Raw genomic sequence first — 7,795 nt, 5'->3', positions numbered from 1 at the left:
ACATCAACAGCTGTAAAAGGGAAAGGATGGAAGCTGGCTTGGGCAGATGGGGACGTTAAGAGAGTTCCCATGTGGAGCTCTGGAGCTGGCATGGTCCTGCAGTTGATATGAGTGAGTTGGAAGAATGAGTCCATCTTCTGGTCTAATTTCCTACAGAGTGAGTTAACTGCTGCTTCGTTCTGCCCAACCTTTAGCTAAAGTGTTTCATATGTTCTCTCTCTGACTACCTTAAATAACTGGCCCTTCTTTGTCCTTTTTTCCTCCTTATTTTCACCTCTTAGCCCCAATAGAAGGCTTCTTTCAGGATCTGGTTAGGAAAGGAGGTCACTGCAATGTACATGAAACATATTTCTAGCAGAAGCAGGTTCAGTCCTATGCAGAATTATAAAATAAATCAGCGTAATCCCTGGCCCTCAGCTCCCTTCTAGTGAGTCCCAAGTCCCAAGGCTTCTCTTGCCCAAGTCCCAAGGCTCTGGTGACCACCACATCAGCACCTTATTCAGGTAGACTCTCACACCCTCTGCACTTTCCTGCCTCTCTTTTGCCCATTAAAATCTTCCTCCTTTTGCCCCATTTACTTGGCCCCTGGTAGGCTGCTGGAGGGCTATTTACACATGCACTTGGCTGTGGTGTGACTAGATCACAGTGTTTTTATATGTTATTCCTCCCACAGGGTATTTGTGTTTTCACGTCAATCTCCAAGAATGTAGGGACAAGTAGTGTTAGGATCTCATGAAACAAGGAAGGGCCATTTGTGAGCAAAGTAAACTTTTTCCATTCTGTAAATCATGTTGACAGGACCGTTTCCCTCACTCATGACTCTGACCCACATACTCCAACCAACCTGAGCAAGGAAAGAAGGACCTCTTGTCTCTCATCACTGCATGGCAGTGCAAACGGGCTAACCAATGCTTCCATTCCCATGCATGGGACGAAGTTGCTGAACAGCCAACTCCACCAAGCTAACAAAGTGATGAATTCATTTCATGGAAATAAAATTTGACTGATTTGATGAAGCTGACAGGTTTGTTTTCATACTGTTGGAAAAGAAACTAACTTACCTTTTTTCTTTTCCCTTTTGTTTTCTACATTTACTTCTAAAAGACCTACTCAGCATACACTATGACGCTTAATTAAAATAAGCTCATAACAAATCAGTTGCAGACAATACAACAGCCCAAAGTTTCCCCAGGGTGACAGAGGGTTTGGCCTCGCACATCACCCCTGCCATTCACACCTCAAATCTTCCCAAAGCTGTGCTCAGCAAGGACTCCAGGACATATGAAATCCAAAGGAACAATTGAGGAGATGCAGGACTGAGAAAGAAAGAGACAAACATATTTATCGGTCTCACAGAGAATTGTACTCAGTGAACCAAAATGAACCTGACAGAAAACAAAGGAAGAAAAGTCTGCAGCCAGAATTGCGAAGACCCAACAGTGGGGTCCCAAGCAGAATTGACACCCACGCAGTCCCTTTGAAAATAGGCGTTGGAAAGATCTTTCCAGGATTGCAGGTCACATGCTAGCTCCCATCCACCCTCAGTCATCTCTAAAAGGACAAATGCAAGTTTCCACAAGTCTAATTAATGTGATGTGGCAGCTTTGCCTGCAAAATAAACACTGATCCCTAGAATATCAGTTAGTGAAAGACGCCTGGGTCACCTTGCTTGGTAGTGTTCAAGTTTGTTTTCCACATTAAATCTTTTGGTTTTTCTCAAACAATAATTGTAACAAACACACATATAGCTGATCTAATTGGAGCCAGAATGAAGCAATCAACACGCTTAATGTAACTTCCACCTCCTCATTCCAAAATTGCTTTTTCCCTTTCTTTTTTTTTTTCATTTAGTTCTAATGGTGTATCTATTCAGTGCTCACCATAAGTCTTTTGCCAAAATTTTTCTGGCCATCTCTTAGTTGTTTGTAGTACGTTTCTTAAGAAGGATTCATGAATCGATTTCTGCCTAAGTTCTTTCAAAACTATTTCCCTGTAGTCTGTATATCTGAAGCCTAATCACTCCTCTGTGAACCTTTCTGCACATTTGCTCATCACCTGCCCTGGTGCAGGTGACTATTATCTGGCCCTAGTCCTGTTGGAGCTAAATTCTTTTCACAGCAGCACCAGCTTAAGTTTTAACATCTGTACTTTTAGGTTTGGTTTCTTCGCTAAGGGGATGTGTTGTACAAGTTCTTCCTGAAGTCTGCTGCCATTTGGTGCCCTGGGTACCTTGGCAGTTCTTGCCCAACTCCCCGCCACACTTGACACAGCTTCCCTCACAGCTCTGCCTCATAGATGCTTTTGGCTGCCATTATGCACTATTTGGAGCTTCCAGACTTACATGCCCCCTGGTTTCACTGAAAATAAAGTTTGTGTATATTACATATTAAATATTTTATTTAATTATCTTTGTTTGGTTTTAGTCCCTGAAGAAGAAAGGAATGGAGTCTAAGCTAACCTACCATGTTTGTACTGGAAGTCCTGCCAACAGCCTTTAAGGAGGCCTGGTAAGAGACCTTTGCCCACAAGAGCACTCTGCATTGGATTACAATGACCCAAATCAATAAACTCTTCTCTTGGAAGGTATGAATGTTAGCTACACAGAGAAGGAGAGTCAGTCATTCAGTGGAGCAAAATGTCAAAGCACGGGAAAGAGACTTGGAGAGAGAAGTGCTGACTCGAGAGAAAATGAGCTGCCAGAGGCACATTCTATTTCAAAAAACCTACTCTAATTCTTTGTACGGTCTTACCTACTGCAATAAATTCTTCAGCTATCTTGCCTTCTCAAATTATTTCATAAAAACACATCACTATGGCTCAGAACCTGAATGAATGTATCAAACTCAGCATCCACAGCCCCATAGTAACTGGATTTTATTCCTACTTCTCTAAGTAGTTTGCGCTTGCTTCCTTGGTTTCCTCCTCCCGTTTTCTTTAATAGAAGGTAATGGATATTCTATCCTCAGTCCTTGGTAGCCTTTTCAGTTTGCATGTGTTTCAACTCAGGCAAATGACTCAATACTTGATCCCAGTTCCTGCTTCTCTTCCATCGTTTATTTGCAATCCACATTGCCTACTGCAACTCACCAGTAAGGTCTTCCCAGTAAACCCAACTGTAACCAAAGTTAAATCCATTATTTCCTTACTTGATATCCCAGCCTGACTTTGGTGTCTATTCTGATTATTTTATTTCCCCTGACTCTCAAACCCCACCACAGGCAGGTCATTACTGACAATGACTCTTTGAGGAAGAGATTTCTAATACTTATCAATATCTGTACTCCCTCCTCCCTCCTGCACATAAACCTGGATTTTATTTTCCAGCCTCTCCTGCAGTCAGATGTGACCAAAGGAATATGAGTGAAAGGAATGTGTGCCTCTACCAAGCCTGACGCATATGAAGAAACAAGCCATCCATCCACATCTGATCCTTGTCTTCTTCTCCATCTGCCAGCTGAATAGAGCGAAAGAACTCCTGCTGGCCCACACTGGACTATGACATGAGCAAGAAATATACTTTTATTATGTTAAGCCACTAATATTTTGGGATTTTTTTTAGAGCAATGGAATCTGTCATGATGAATACATTTTTAAATATTCTCTTTTTTTTTGCTAAAATTGATGCATATTCTGCATACTTGCTTTTGTCACTGATCATGTACATTTTTCCAAATCTGTTAGTATAGAGGCAATTCATTCTTTTTAATAGGGGTGTAATAATCCTATATGTATTGCAGTATATATTTGATATGTTATATTCAACATATATGATTTAATAATTACTACAGATGAGTATTTCTTTGCTTTTAGATTCCTACTTCTATAAATGATGCTGCAATAAACATTCTTATACACCCCCATGTGTGTTATTAACACAACTATTCTTTTGATAATTTTCAAAATGATAAAATTTGCCAAATATCCCTTTGGCTTCTCTTGACTTCTTTCTTCAAGTTAGTACCACTCCCAGTCTAATTTGAAGGCAATCTTCATCAATTCCATGTCCCATTGTCACCTCCATCTATTATATCACCCCTGTGGTCTGCATCCTAGTTCAGACACCTACTACCTCTCACCTGCATGATGGCAGGAGATTGACTGTTCCTTTAAAATGTATTATTTTGGAATGCTGGCTTAAGCAGAATTAATTGTTTTCCAAATGTCATCAACTCCTTAGACATTGTGAGTTTCCTATAAGGGGATACGTTATGCAGCATTCCCCAAATTTATTTTACTATAGTTTTTTTCCAGGGGGCATCTTAAAAGATTAATGTATAAAACACAATTTGGGAAGTGCTGTTCTATATGACTCACCAAAACCAGTTTGTTCTCACTTTTTAACAAGATAAATTTATGTCACATAGACAGTCATAGATCTCCACTTTGCCCTTAAGGATCATAATTCCACATATCATTTGAAGACTATTATTCCTGGGCATTTGCAGGAGAACATAGTGAGTAATTCTGAAATAAAATGTAGTTGTTCCTTGGTATCCATGGGGGACTGGCTCCGGAGCCCTCACAGCTATCAAAATTTCAGGATGCTGAAGTCCCTTACATAAAATGGCATAGTATTTACATGTAAACGACACACATCCTCCCATATACTTTAAATCATCTCTAGAGTATGTACTAGTAAATTTTTATTTTACTATGACTGTGTCTACATTATATCAAATAATTCACTTTAAAAGTGAAAAATGTATTCAAGCTGATTGTATCACATAACATAGATTTAAGAGAATGAATTTTTAATGACACCGACTAAGCTATATACAATTTATCATTTTCTTTCAGAGAGCATTACAGAGTTGTTTGGTGTGCCAGTCAATTGCTTACTTGTTCTCAAATCCTTTATCTGACTGTCCCCTTGTGTCCTCTGTATCACAAGGAACTGCACTTCTTAGGCTCTCTTTTCAATTGGCATCTGGAAATACTTAGCCAATGTTGGGGGAACTGGTAGAATACCAGAAAGCAGAGAGAGAGAAGCCAGGGCATTTTCCCTCTTTTTTAATACCTTGGGTAGAAACTTTAGCAGATTTTTTTTGCCATGGTTCAAGCTACCACTACACAGCCCCTCCTGTGGTCCCAGATAGTCTAGGCAGCCCTGTCTTGGTCTGACTCTTATTAAATAGTCCTGTCTCTGGATTTTGGAAACAGATTTCCTCCCATTGTCTTCCTAGCCCTGGAGATAGCGGTAGTCTTCTGCTGTTTCTAATCTCTAGGTTACCTCACTACTTCCTGTTTGACTCTTCCCCTCCCAGACCTTGCCTATTCCTTTTACTAAATGCCCTCTTATTAAATGCCTAAAGTGGTCCTTCTTTATGACTGGATCATGACTAATAAGGAAAATGGAGCAGATAACCTACTTTAGAATGTTAGTAGTGAGTCCATGGCATGGCCCATGACATTTTAGCAATGGCATTGACTCAACATGGCTAAGATTATCAGATGCTTCAAAAATACCTAAAAACAGACTAAAAGATATTATACTAGTGAGCAAAGAGGGAAAAATCAGTAAAGTTTGTCTCTGATGCAGGGAAGCTATTGTTTGCATATTGGTTTATACTAAGGGTACTAGTCTAGATGAAGGAAGATATCACAAAATCAAGATAAAATAAATAATATGAGCACATCAAGTAGCCCAGTGAAGAAAGTGAAAGAAAGCTAATTTACTGATATGGTCTGGCTCTGTGCCACCACCCTAATATCATCTTGAATTGTAATCCGAATTTGAATCCCCATGTGTTGGGGTAATCCCCACCTTGTGGGAGGTGATTAGATCACGGGGGCAGTCCTCCCATGCTTTTCACATGATAGTGAGTGAGTTCTCACAGGCTCTGATGGTTTTATAAGGGGCTTCTCCCCTTTAACTTGGCACATCTCTCTCCTGCTGCCATGTGAAGAAGGATGTGTTTGCTTCCCTTTCTGCCATGACTGTAAGTTTCCTGAAGCATGACACATATTATTTTGGGGTAGTGGTTCTCTCTAGTACAGAAAGAGGAAGAAAAGAATAGGTTAAAAATCTTTGGTGGTATCTGTTACGTATCACTATTTTTTAAAGGTTATAAAGAAAAATCTCACCTGAAACAAAGCAAAATGCTAACATAATCTTGTGTTGTGGGGGAGTTACAATTTCCAGTCCTTTTCTATATGTTTGAAATAGGTCTCAACAGTAAAATATTATGTTTTATAAACATAGTGATTAGTTATATTAAACATATAATAAATATCTATGAATCTACAATTCAAAATGGAAACTAGGAATATTACAATAACATGCTTCTAACTGTTTGGTGCCTGGTCCATTCCTTACCTATTATCATTCCCCCTTCAAAATGTAACCATTATCCTGAATTCCTGGTTTATCAGTTCTTCCTGTTCCTTATTATAGAGGTTTATTATAGCTCTATGTATTCATAAAATGTATACCCTAAATGATTTCTAACTTTTGAGATGTGTTGAGTCTCTCTTAAAGGCAAAAGAAGACTCTTTATATACAATTAAAACACCTAAAATTTAAAATGTATATTTTCTGGCTACATGAAATTAAACTATATTCAATAACAAAAAGATAACTAGAAAAAAATCCAATTGCATAGAATTAAATCTAATTTCATGGAAATTAAACAATATACTTAGATATAAATTATGATTCAAGGAAAAAAATCAAAAAAGAAAATAGAAAACATTTTGAACTGAATCATGATGATGAAGATACGACAAAATATAAATAGTTATGGAACATAGTTAAAGCAAGGCTTTGAGGGAAATTATTAGCTTTATAAGTTTATATTATAAAATAAAGGTAGAAAATCCATTTTTTTAAGCTATCACCTCACTTAACTAAAAAAAAACCCAGAAAACCAAACCTATGAAAATTAGAAAAAATAAAATAACAAATATAAGTGAAATTAATGAGAAAACAATACAAGAGAAAATAAGACCCAAATATTTCCCCATAAAAAAAATAAAATTGATCAACTCCTATCAACTCTGATCAAAAGAAAGAGAAAGAAAAGCATAAATTACTAGTACCAATGAAAACAGGACATAACTTCAGATCTTTCAGACATAAAAAATAACTTTACACTAAAAAAATTGACATTTACACATAATCATCAAGAGAATAGAAAAGTGATGATAAAAATTTTAGGAAATATACAGGTAAACATTTTCACAATCTTGAAGTAGTCAGAGATTTAGTAAGATCCAAAAAAGTGCTAATTATAAAATAAAATTTTGTTATATCAGATTCCATTAGAATTAAGATTTCCCATTTATTGCAAGATACCATTAAGAGAATAAAAAGGCAATTCACAGATGTGAGATATTTGCAATACATACATCTGAAAAATGGTGTAAATCCAGATTATATAAATAACTTATAAATTAAAAAAAGAAAATAAAAAATATTAAAAACTCAGTAGAGAAAATAGAAAAAACAATGTTAAACATATACTTCACAAATGAGGATATTCAAAAAGTCTATCAGCAAAAGATATAAGTGAACACCTAACTAGAGAGAATATACAGATGGCAAATAAGTACGTGAAAAGATGTCCAACACCATTAGCCATCAGAGAAATGTAAATTAAAACTACAGTGTGATTTCACTGCACACCTACAAATGGCTAAAGTAAAAAAATAGTAACAAAACTAAATGCTGGCAAGGATGTGGGAAACTCATGCATTGCTGATGGGACTGTAAAATAGGACAACTACTCTGGAAAACAGTTTGGCAATCTGTTATAGCACTAAATATGCAAGTACCATCGACCCAGCAATTGCTCTC

The 7,795-nt window shown here is 37.3% G+C and overlaps 1 long non-coding RNA gene across 1 annotated transcript; it reads left to right on the top strand.

Moving 5' to 3' along the window:
• The first annotated feature begins 2,424 nt into the window (after window positions 1-2,424).
• On the top strand, window positions 2,425-3,860 carry LOC112605576. The gene is made up of 2 exons (XR_003115529.1): window positions 2,425-2,507; window positions 3,325-3,860. It is a non-coding gene; the product is annotated as an uncharacterized LOC112605576 (long non-coding RNA).
• The last annotated feature ends 3,935 nt before the right edge of the window (window positions 3,861-7,795 follow it).

This window comes from Theropithecus gelada, chromosome 14 (genome assembly GCF_003255815.1).
Source record: "Theropithecus gelada isolate Dixy chromosome 14, Tgel_1.0, whole genome shotgun sequence".
Taxonomy (NCBI): Eukaryota; Metazoa; Chordata; class Mammalia; order Primates; family Cercopithecidae; genus Theropithecus; species Theropithecus gelada.
Note: the sequence above shows the minus strand (reverse complement) of the source record. Positions and strands in the feature narration are given on the sequence as shown.